Source organism: Oryx dammah, unplaced genomic scaffold (assembly GCF_014754425.2).
Source record: "Oryx dammah isolate SB20612 unplaced genomic scaffold, SCBI_Odam_1.1 HiC_scaffold_12, whole genome shotgun sequence".
Lineage (NCBI taxonomy): Eukaryota > Metazoa > Chordata > Mammalia > Artiodactyla > Bovidae > Oryx > Oryx dammah.
The window spans coordinates 18,665,445-18,678,342 of record NW_024070196.1 but is presented as its reverse complement, the minus strand read 5'-3'; positions in this window follow the sequence as shown (position 1 = coordinate 18,678,342).

The following is a 12,898-nucleotide window of genomic DNA, read 5'->3' as shown; positions in this document are numbered from 1 at the left end:
GAAGTGCTGATTCTCTATAAATATAGAAAAGTGGTAATCATCACAAGGACTACTCAATGGAAGAGATCAATAGTAAAGACGAATACTCCTTTCATTGAAATTCAGAAGGCAGGGGAAAAGTCTACTTTTTTATCTCTTTGATAAACTGGCACATTCTGTGACTTGCCAAATAAGATTTAAGATCAGAGCTATGACACAGGAAAATTATAGGAAAGGAATCACAGGTCAACTTGATCTATTTCCCGTCCTCATAGAGATCTATCTATAGATAGATGTATGTGAACACCTTTGGAGAGAAGATAGTGAACGCTATACTGTCACTCATGTTATGATCTTTATAAAAAAAAAATCAACAACTGTAGGTAGCTTGTAACAAAATAATCAGTGATATCTATCATAAAATTGCTGGAAAAGCAGATAAGCTGCCAAGAGTGATTTGAGGAATATTAAGTGTAAAATGTGCCTCCATTTTCAAGGGACGTTTCTTTTCCCTCAGAACCACAGGAGATTGCTGGAGAAGGTACAGTGAGGCTTGACACCTCCATGAAGAGCACACCAAGCCCAAGTCAGAAGCTTCTCAAAGGGCTGAAAGTGGACACTGCGGCGTACATGGCAGTCAAATCCCATTAGGCTTACCTGCAGGATGAGTGGAGACCTAATCTCTGCAAACCAGAGAGTAGGCACCACACCAGCACCAGTTGTGTCCATCTCCTGACCTCAATTTGAATGCTGGGTTAATTTTAGCATCCGACAAATCTAAGATGGCTCTCTGACCCCTCCCCGATCACACTGCTGCGGCTAAGTCGCTTCAGTCGTGTCCGACTCTGTGCGACCCCATAGACAGCAGCCCACTGGGCTCCCCTGTCCCTGAGATCCTCCCATCATATTTTAGTGTCTTAAAAGAATCAGGGATCTGATTGCTATCCAGGAATTCCAATTCCCACACTGGTGATATAAGTCTCTGAAAATAAACCACGTGGCATCATTCACTTATTAAACAAATAAATATTTGTGGAGCACCTCCTCTACAGAAGTGTGGGGGATAGCAGTCCAAAGCATGGACCATGGAGCCAGGCTGCCTCACACACTCAAATCCTGGCTCTGCTATTGGCTAGCCGGGATGGCCTTGGACAAGTTAGTACTTAACCATTCCATGACTTAATCTCTTTATCTGTAAAATGGGCATAATGATAGTGCCTGCTTCAGATGGATCCTAGGAGGCGGATCCTCCTAGGATACACGTAAAGCACCTCAACAGTGCCTGGCATACACTGCTGTCAGCTCTCAGGTCTTAGCAAGCACACGCTGGTGTCTGATAATGAGATGAATTAAGAGCCCCCAGTTTCATACATCTCATCCAGTCTGTTCTATTTGATCTACTTCTCATCACCAAAGAAATAAATCAAGTAAGACATTGTTCTATTTTTTTCCCACTTAGCCTAAGATATTCAACTAAGTGTTAAATTGTTAATTCTGCCTCAGTCTTTCCAAAACCATTTACTATAATTAATCTCATAATCCCTTAGGACGAACTGAAAAAACTAGTTTGTTTCAACTTCTAAAAGGAAACACTCTAACGTTTCTATTAGCATTGCAGGCAGATTCTTTACTGTCTGAGCCATCAGGGAAGCCCAACAATACTGGCGTGGGTAGCCTATTCCTTCTCCAGAGAATCTTCCCCACCCAGGAATTGAACCAGGGTCTCCTGCATTGCAGGCAGATTCTTTACCAGCTGATCTACCAGGGAAGCCCATTATTATTTATACCTACCATTTATTGTGTATTTACTGTATGCTAGGCAATACGTTAAACATTTTATAAACTTTACCTCTTTCAATCCTTACCAAAAAAGTTCCATTAAATGAGCATTAGTTGCCCCAGTTTATAGATGAGGAAAGTGGGGCTGACAGACTCACAGAAAACACACTAGTAGTTACCAGTGGGGAGAGGAGGGACAAGATTTGGGTAGAGGTTTAAGACTATTAAGTATAAAATGAGCTACAAGGATATACTGCACAACACAAAGAATAGAGCCAATATTTTGCAATAACTATAAATGGAGTATAACCTTTAGAAACTGTGAATCACTATACTGTACACCTGTAACAATATTATACAGCAAATACACTTCAATTTTTTAAAGCCTGAAAAAAAAAAAAAAACCAGCTAACAGAAACACACACAAAAAAGAAAGTAGATCTGATAAGGACCGTGTGTCTTGCCCAATATCTCACGTGTAATAGAGGAGTACTAGCTTCTCTAAAAGGCTACCTGGTGGTTCAGATGGTGAAGAATCCACCTGCAACGTAGAAGACCTGGGTTCAATCCCTGGGTTGGGAAGATCCTCTGGAGAAGGGAATGGCAACCCACTCCAGTGTTCCTGCCCGGAGAATCCCATGGACAGAGGCGCCTGGTGGGCTACAGTCCATAGAGCCACAAAGAGATGGACACGACTGAGTGATTAAGACATCACTTCACTTCAGCTGCTCTAGCAAACCCCCCAAATCTCAGGGGCCTGACAAAGCAAGACGCTCTTGCGCATGTCTCCACCCGATGTAGAAGACACTGTGGGGTGGGCGGGTAAGTAGGCAGCGCTGTAAGAAGCCATGCCAGGACCCAGGCAGCTTCCATTTTCTCAGCCATCCCACAACCCCCCAAGTCGCCATTCAGGTGGCAGAGGGGGAATGCAAGCGAGCGTCACAGAGGATGGAAGAGCGTACTTCTGGCCCAAGGCTGAAAGTCCCTCATTCTACTCCCAGTCTCTCCTTCCAGCAGTCAGAACTCAGCCACATGTCACACCTCAGCTGCAAGGGCGGCTTGGGAATGTGACTGGTCTGTCTCACCGGTGCTCACTCTCTTTGAGAAGCTGCCAGAGCCCACCGATCCAGGTCCTGAACCAGAGCCAATGGCTCCAAAGCCCCTACTCTTTTCTTTTTTAACCTTATGGTTTTTGTTGTTTGCTGAGCGACTGAACTGAACTGAACTGAACTGAAGTATAGTTACTTCAACATGTGCCACTTTCAAACATACAACAAAGTAATTCAGTTATGTGTGTGTGTGTGTACACATCCTTTTTCATATTCTTTTCCATTACTATATATTACAAGATATTGAGTAAACTTCCCTGTGCTATACAGTAGGTCCTTGCTGGTTACCTATTTTACATATATTTTATCAGTTCAGTTCAGTCACTCAGTCATGTCCGACTCTTTGAGACCCCATGAATCGCAGCACGCCAGGCCTCCCTGTCCATCACCAACTCCTGGAGTTCACTCAGACTCATGTCCATCGAGTCGGTGATGCCATCCAACCATCTCATCTTCTGTAATCCCTATCTCCTCCCTCCTTCAATCTTTCCCAGCATCGGGGTCTGTTCAAATGAGTCAGTTCTTCGCGTCAGGTGGCCAAAGTATTGGAGTTTCAGCTTCAACATCAGTCCTTCCAGTGAATATTCAGGACTCATCTCCTTTAGGATGGACTGGTTGGATCTCCCTGCAGTCCAAGGGACTCTCAAGAGTCTTCTCCAACACCACAGTTCAAAAGCATCAATTCTTCTGCACTTAACTTTCTTTATAATCCAACTCTCACATCCATACATGACTACTAGAAAAACCATATTTTATAGTAGTGTATATATGTTAATCTGAAACTCCTAATTTATCTCCCTCCACTCTGCCCCCCACCCCAACTACCTCCTTTGGTAACCATAAATTTGTTTTCTCTGTCTGTGGGTCTATTTCTGATTTGTAAATAAGTCCATTTATATCATTTTTTAGATTCCATATATGAATGATATCATATAATGTATGTCTTTTTCTGTCTTACTTAATAATATCTAGGTCCATCCATATTGCGGTAAATGGCATTATTTCAATCTTTTTTATGCAAAGCACTTATTCTTGCCAACAACACCATTTATGTCTGCACCAGCCTCTCACTTCCCCTGCCTCACTCTGCCAGCTGACTTCCCAACAGACTGGAAGGCCACCTCCCTCGATCTATAGTTATACTTGTGAAATTCCTTCTTAAATTTCACACATTTATCTAGCTGTAAACATATTTACTTAATATGGTTTAGTCAATTCATCATGAAAATAGTCAAGAATACTACATGACTTTTATCAACCCACCTCAGTCTCTCACCAGACTTTGATTCCATGACAGAAACCATCTCTGATTGAAAGAGTACAGCCTCCACAGGGATCCTGAATTATTGCTGTCTCTTCAAAGTCCATATCAAAATATCACTATTACTAAATTTGAATTTGTGACATATGAGATTCCAGCTCTGTGTATGACTTCTGTTTAATCATCCTCATGCACATATTCACTGGATTCTTGCTCTTGAACTAAGAAAATAAGACACATTGATGACCCACCTGCTCAATATGCAATAAACATTATGAAAAGCCTTTAAGAGCAATATCCAAATTGGATGTGTTGATGCTACACTCAAAAAATTTTGATGACATATTTTTATAGTCAATGCAGAGCTAAAAAATGATTAAACATCAGGGAAGGCTTGAGGTACATACTAAATAGCACCATTTAAGTCTTACATATAGCCTAAAGATAATCAGAGTCTTGAATCTGATTGGCTAACTCTGTTCCATGAGCTGCACACTAATGAAAATCAATTCAAGAAACCTATTAATTCCCAACAATAGAAGTCTTTATGGTCAACAATTGGAAATTTGTTATTAGCATCATTATTTCCATTCACCAAATACTTTCAGCCTTTTATCTTCTCAGCACAGTGTAGGGAGGCATTTCCCCACCGTCTTTGAAGATAGGCATGGCCATGTGACTTGGTTTACGAAATGTGAGTAGAAGTGACAACTGTCATATCCAAGGAAAAGATTTAAGAAGAACAGGCAGACCTAGTTTTATTGCTCTTCATTTCATTGCACTTCACAGAAGCTGCATAGTTTTACAAATTCAAGGTTTGGAGCAACACTGCATGCATTCTGTTTTACAAATCCAAGGTTTGGAGCAACACTGCACCCATTCTATCAGCACCACTTTCCCAACAGCATTTGCTCACTTCATGTCTCCATATCACTTTTTTGTAATTCTCACAATATTTCAAACTTTTTCATTATTGTTATAGCTGTTACAGTGATTTGTATCAGTGATTTTTAATGCTATTACTATGATTTGCTGAAGGCTCAGATGATGGTTAGCATGTTCTAGCAACAAATATTTTAAAATTAAGGCATATACATTGTATTTTAGATATAATGCTATTACACATTTAATAGACTGTGTAAACATACAGTATGATGTAAACATACCTGTTACATGCACTGAGAGAATAAACAAACTTTATGTGACTTTATTATGATATCTGCTTTATTGTGGTGGTCCAGAACCAAACCCCCCGCGCCTCTGACGTCTGCCTGTACATGATTTGCCCCAATCCCATTCCCCTGCTGTGGTGAATTTAAAATGGTCATAAATTCTCTGTGGTTTCTTCCATCAGCAGGTGGAGTCTTTTCCCTTCTCAGGGACCTGAGCCAGCCCCATGACTTGCTTTGACCAATAGAATGTGGTGAAAGTGACAATGTGGGCAGCCTTGCAACTTCACCCTTCACCCTTTACTCTTTATCAAACAATGAAACCCAAGATAGCTTCGTTGAAGATGAGGGCAGGTGGTTAGAGAGATCCAGCCACCCCAGCAGCTCCAGGAATCTCAGTTGAACCCCAGACGTGACTGAGGCCAGCCCATACAGTTGGTGAATAGGGAGAGTTGCAGAGGACCCTTCCTCGTGAGCCTCAGTTCAGTTCAGTTCAGTTGCTCAGTTATGTCCGATTCTTTGCAATCTCATGGACCGCAGCATGCCAGGCCTCCCTGTCCATCACCATCTCCCGGAGTTTATCCAAACTCATGTCCATGGAGTTGGTGATGCCATCCAGCCATCTCATCCTCTGTCGTTCCCTTCTCCTCCTGCCTTCAATCTTTCCCAGCATCAGGGTCTTTTCAAATGAATCAGCTCTTCACATCAGGTGGCCAAAGTATTGGAGTTTCAGCTTCAACATCAGTCCTTCCAATGAACATTCAGGACTCATCTCCTTTAGGATGGACTGGTTGGATCTCCTTGCAGTCCAAGGGACCCTCAAGAGTCTTCTCCAACACCACAGTTCAAAAGCATCAATTCTTCAGCTCTCAGCTCTCTTTATAATCCAACTCTCACATCCATACATGACTACTGGAAAAACCATAGCCTTGACTAGACAGACCTTTGTTGGCAAACTAATGTCTCTGCTCAGTTCTTGGTAAAGACACAAAGAAGAATCTGAGGTCTTGCTCATGGCAAAAACAAGTTTATTAAAGAAAGAACACCTCAAGGGACAGGTGGATCAAGCCAAGAGAGGCACTGATGTTAGAATGATGAGGTATGGGACTTTCTAGATAGGGCTTTAACATATTCATCTAGGCCAGCATGGACAGACAGTTTTGACCGACAGTTGCAACTTGCAACAGACTCTATTGCACATGTCTTTTCCACAATTCAGTCTGTTATAATCAGATGTATGTATAGAATATTTATGAACCCTTAATAGGCTCCCGGCTGCCTAAGGTCATTTGAGGACACAGCTGTGCCTCAAGGGTACATGTGTTGGAGTTGGAGAAGTCTCTGTGGTTATTTTGTAGCATGTATCTGTGAGCTCTCCTGGGCCACTCTGGTGCCCTAATCACCTGGTGTCTCCTCTTCAATGAATCTAGCCTGGGTTTCCAAAATGTTGTGTCTGGGGTGGGGTTTAGAGATCAGCTTGTATCTTTTTCAGCTAGGCCACCCCTTGGTGCTCATACCTAACTTCCTACCTAGTAGTATCAGCTATCCCCATCAACCCACCAGCTGACTGTGGCTGCAAAGCCATCCCAAGCAAGAACAGCAGAACCACCCAGTTAATCCCACCCCAAGTTGCAAAATAATAAGCAACTAGGTAATCGTTTAAAGCCACCAAGTTAGAAAGTTGGTTGTTATACAGCAATAGGTAACTATGACATCACCCTGAGCAACTGTAGAAACAGACAGGGAGTTTCTTTCAGCCTGGATGTCAGGGTGAGGAGGACAGAGCAGCGTCCCTCAAAATACATGCTAAGAATAAGAGATCATCCTTTGTCTTTTAAGTCACTGCAGTTTTGAGGTTGTCCTTTACTACAGCATAACCTGGTCAATCCTGACTGATTCAGAAATTGGTACCAATAAGTGAAATTCTACCCTACCAGAAGGAAACTAAAAGGTGAGGTCAGTGAACAGACAAAAGGAAAAACAACCATCAGAGGCTGCAAGGATGACAATCTCTACCACACAGTGACATAGTATCTAGTAAAATGTTCACCTGTGAAAACTCCAAAGGCAAAAATGTACCAAATGAATATGGAGCTCCAAGAGTGACATGGTCATGGAACAAAGTCCCACGGCCCCACCCTTCAATGGGCACTTAGCCTGAGCAAGAAATAGACCTCCATCTTTAAGACACTAAAATGCTTGTGGTTGGCTATTATCAGGACATGTCCTGACAAACACAATCTCTGAGCCCTTCCTAACACTAAAGTGGGGTCTGTCAGCACTGAAAGAGGAAAGACACCCAGTCAGAGCCTTACTGTGATTCCACAGGGTAAAGTTCACCAACAAAGTGAGCATGGGAAATACTGAACTTGAATGTTAAGCATTTCGTTCCATAATATTGGGAAATGGAAACAACCAGCCAATCCTTCAAAACAACTCAACCTTCTTGAGTAAAACCATCAGGTAGCCTGTGCAGTACAGAGCTGCAAGTAGGGAGAAGCCCAATGAAAGGAGAAAAAAAAAAAGTTTATTTGGGATTTTCTCCTCTTTTAATAGTCTTATGTCCTGACAGTTAGGAGTTCTTTGTTACAAGTGACATCACTGGAAAAAACATAGCCCCTCCCCCCACCCCCACCCCCCAAAAAAAAGCCTAATCTGTAATTTTTACACACTGTAATCAGTGTGTATGGCTGGTACAACCAAACACATAGTTAGGTATTATGTAGAATGTGAATCAGCATAAAAGAGATGGTTTTCTTTTTTTTAGTTGGATTTAGAGTTAGTTTTTGAGAAATGTGATTTTTGCAAAACTGCAGGACACAGAGGAGCTGGTAAAATTTTACAGTGATTCTTTAGACCTACCCAAAGCTTTCCTCTGATATTTTTATAGACCTGACCTCCACGCAACCTTTCTTCTTTCTGGAACTGCAACCACCATACTTGAAGTGTGCAAAAGAGGACTTAGATATCAGCAGGAACTCCAGGTGGGAGAGTGAGATTGAAGTGTAATTGATATCAGGCATCAGATAAATCTCAACCAAGGGAATGAGTCTGTCCCTTCTCGAGCAGCAGGCTTGCACATGCCTGGATCTAGGATTGATAGATGTGTGCCGCTGTTTCATATACACCAAGGTGACCTCATTCACTCAGCCAGCCATTGCAGTGATTCTTGAATAAATGTCCCCAACTGAGAAAGAAGTAGAAAAAGTGATTCTAATGAGCCAGACTCATCATCAGAATCAACATCTCTGGGTTCCAATGACTGAACCAAACCAGGCCGGCCCTGGGGAGCCCAGGACTTCATGCAGCAACAAATGAGAATTTCGCCTCCAAAGCCCTGCAGATGCTTGTGGAAATGGACTCCCCAATATTAACACCAGCTGAGCAGCTAATAAAGCAAATTTCAGTTTTCTAAGAAGGCCATTAGTATCGGCTACAAGTAGAAAAAAGAGGCAAGAATGAAGGAAATAAATCCAAGGGAGGGAAAATGTAACATCTCTGAAGAACAATGAGCAGAATTGTTGTTATTTAGTTGCTCAGTCATGTCCAACTCTTTTTCAACACCGCAAACTATAGTCTACCGGGCTCCTCTGCCCATAGGATTTCCCAGGCAAGAACACTGCCATTTCCTTCTCCAAGTAATCTTCCTTCCCAACCCCCAGGGATTGAACCCATGTCTCTTACATTAGCAAGCAGATTCCTTACCACTGAGCCACCAGGGAAGCCCATGAGCAGTATACATAATGCTAAACCATTTGAACATTTAACTGGGAAAGAGTTGAATGAAAGATTACTGAAACTTGAAAAATGGTGCATTTGATTTGAAGGTATATTTGTTTTCCCAACAAAATGGGCACCAGCACAGAATCCTAAATTCTCCATTTAATGCAGATTAGAGAGTACCATTTGTTTGTTTTTTTTTAAAAAAAGCATTTGCTGAATCACTTTCCTGGCTCTAGGAATGCCTGTAGTTGAGAGATGTAAGATTCATTGATGTTATATAGTTACCAACTTGTGAAATACCTCATTCTGTAACTTACCATAGCTTTCAGAAATTTCATGCTGCAATAATTTTGACACTTGGATTCTTTGCAAAGGTGAGATTAAATATAAATTATAGATAAACTACTATATTCAATAATATAATAATAGCATATCTAGTGAACTTGTAGGCTCAGTGAAAAACAGAATGACTTACTCCTAGGGGAGAAATATATTAACAGCTTTCTGTCCAAAGACCCCTAAAGCCAACAAAAAAGGTATACAATGCCTTAAAACAGGTTTTTATTTGTTTGCCTGTTTATGTAGGTTTTTTCTTCCAGCTTTATTGAAATGTAATTGACATAGAACACTGCATAAGTTTAAGTTATAGAATGTGATAAGTTGATATATGTATATGTTGCAAAATGAATTCCCCAGTAAGATTAACTAATACATCCACCACCTTAAAAATGATTTTAACTATATTTATCCTACACAGAAAGAATTCAAAGAAAAATCAAACAAAACCATTTTTAATATCAAACCAAGTAATATGATGAAATTTTAATGACTTAGTTTGGCAATATCTAGGCATGGACTATGCAGATAATAAAATATCAAGGGGATATTTTTCTCGCCCAACATTTGGGCTCTGTGCTCTTCACATCATGGTAGATACCAGTTTCAACAGACAGATTTTCAACCCATGGTCCACCGTTTTACCACAGGTTGAAAAATAAATCCTAGGTTCTAAAGCAATCTCTGCAGCCTTGTGTTCCCACGCACCCTTACAGATCACTCCTCATTCTCCTATGAGCCTGTCTCACTAGACCGCCTGACATTTCCCAAACATGCCAGACTCTTTCACAACTCCCTGTGCTGGTCTCCATGCCTGAAATGGTCTCTTCTCACTCCTTATACAGTCAAATCCTAACCAAACCCAGTGGCAGTTACTCAACGCGATTTCCTCTAATAACTCCTGGCCAAATGAATGGAACTCTCCTCCCCATCCCTAAAAACTTTGCTCCTGTAGCCACTCTGGTAATCACTACAGAAATATATGCTCCTTAAAAATAGAAATCATAGCCATCATAATCCCCCAACCATCTATATAATAGAGTGATATGTTAGTTATCTATCACTGCAAAAAAAAAAAAAACAAACTCCAAACTTAGTGGCTTCAAGCATCATTTATTATTTCATAGTTTCTGTGAGTCAGGAATCTGGGCAAGGCTTAGCTGGTCTCTAGGCTCTGGATCTCTCATAGGCTGTAAACAAGCCATAGGTTGGCGGGGGCCAAAGTCTCATCTGAGGGCTCAGCTGGGAGCAGAACTGCTTTCCAAGCTCACTCCAGAGGTTGTTGGCAGGATTCTGTTTCACATCAGCTGTTGACTGGAGGCCTTCCTCGGTTCCTTGCCACCTGGGTCTCTCCACAGGGCAACTCACAATGTGGCATCTGGTTTCATCAGAGCAAACAAGTAAGAAGAAATGAAAGTGCCAGCAAGAGAGAGCGAGCTAGCAAGAGAGAAGTTAGTTTTTTGTCATGGTAGTGATATCCCATCACTTGTGCCATATTCTCTTTGTTAGAAGTGACTCACTAGGTCCAGCCCACACTCAAGGGTAGGGGGAAGGGAGGTATTACAAAGGACATGAGTACCAGGAGTTCAGGTCATTGAGAGCTGTCAGTAGCTCTGTCCCAAAATGTGTTCTATAGTAAGCACTCAGTAAGGGTTTATTTATAAAAGCAGAAAAGATATGTGACATTTTCTTCAAATATCCTTACTTGTGTGATCAACTCCATTAACTTTAAGGTTATGTAATAATAGAAATTATGGGCTTCCCTGGTAGCTCAAGTGGTAAAGCGTCTGTCTACAATGTGGGAGACCTAGGTTCGATCCCTGGGTTGGGAAGATCCCCTGGAGAAAGAAATGGCAACCCCCTTCAGTATTCATGCCTGGAAAGTCTCATGGACCAAGGAGCCTGCTGGGCTACAGTCCATCGGGTCGCAAAGAGTCAGACACGACTGAGCAATTTCACTTCACTTCACTTCATGCAAAGCCTGTGCTCAGAAACACATTTTCAAAATAAGCATCTTGAAGGCAATGTGACTGTATCATTTTAATAAGTAATACTAGCCGCTATGGCTAACAAACCCAACAACTCAATGACTTCACGTGATAAAGGTTTATTGTTCACTGTTGTCATAGTGAATGGAGGGCAGCTCTCCTAAATGACTCTGGTCCACACAGCAGGATCCGTCATCTCCAAAACCCCAGAAGGAGAATATATGTGGGTGATTATAAAGGGATGTTCATGATCAAGACTGAAAACGGCATCCATCACGTCCCTTCATATCCCACTGACACCCCTGAGATGGCCCCAGCTCAACTGTAAGCAAGGCTGGGAAATGTGGTCTTTCTGTGTGCCCAGAAAAAGGAAACTGACTGGTGAATACCTAGCCGATCTCAGACAGAAGGATGCTGTCACTCCAGTTACTCGTCTTGTAAAAGAAAAACTAAACCTTCTTTAAATAAGATTATTTAAAGCTGCATCAGCTTCCTGACAGTTATTAAAGTACAGGTACACCAGCTCTCGAGCTGCCCTGGTGGCTCGGGGATAAAAATCTGCCTGCCCATACAGGAGGTGCAAGAGACACAGGTTCAGTTCTTAGGTTGGGAAAATGCCCTGAAGATGGAAAAGGCAACCCACTCCGGTATTCTTGCCTGAGAAATTCCATGAACAGAGGAGCATGGTGGGCTACAGGCCATGGGGCCACAAAAAAGTCAGACACAACTTAGTAACTAGGCACACACACACATCAGCTCTCAAGTCAGTAGTTCAGCAATGAATTCCAAGTCCTAGTTCAAGTGCTCAGTGCACTGCATTCAGCTAGTTACATTTAGGCCTAAAGAGCATCACAGTGTTTAAACAAATTCAGATATGCTGTCATCTCAGGAGGTTAAAGTCAGTCCAATTCAAATGTCTTCATCCAGATGAGACAGAATTCCATTTGGAGCCTAGCTCTGAAGCAAATCTTTTATGCTTATATGGGCTAAGAATATTTTGCAAAGCCAAAAGAGAATTCAATCTCTATTTATGAGAAAAGTAACCATTATTTGCATTCTGGGTCCAAACTCTCTCTTATTTGTACCAGAGATTCCAGGCGACCAGGAAGCAGGGTGGAGAGGGATAGGAAGATGCAGGGACAGAGAAAGTGTGAAAGGCAAAAAGCAGAAGAATAATTAGAAGATCCATTCAAATTTCTACTGGTCTGTTAGCTAATGGGTTGTCATTTTAGCCCAGATGCTTTAAGAGACTTTTAAAAATCTAGAATTCTCCTATAAGAGAGTCGGTGGGAGAAAGAAGTGTGAAAATCATGCTGTATCTTTTTTATATTCTTACAATACAAACCGCCAAAGCAAAAAAACTCGTGTGTGTGTGTGTGTGGTATGTCTAACAGGAAAAATCCTGTCTGACCATACCGAACAGATTGGTATAAAAAGAAGAGCCTATAGATAACCACTCTACCTTATGGATGGTCTGCATTAGCACAACGGGAGAGAGGGACTCTGTGTCATGAATAATGTATACAGCATACGGAGCAATGCAATTTCTCTTTA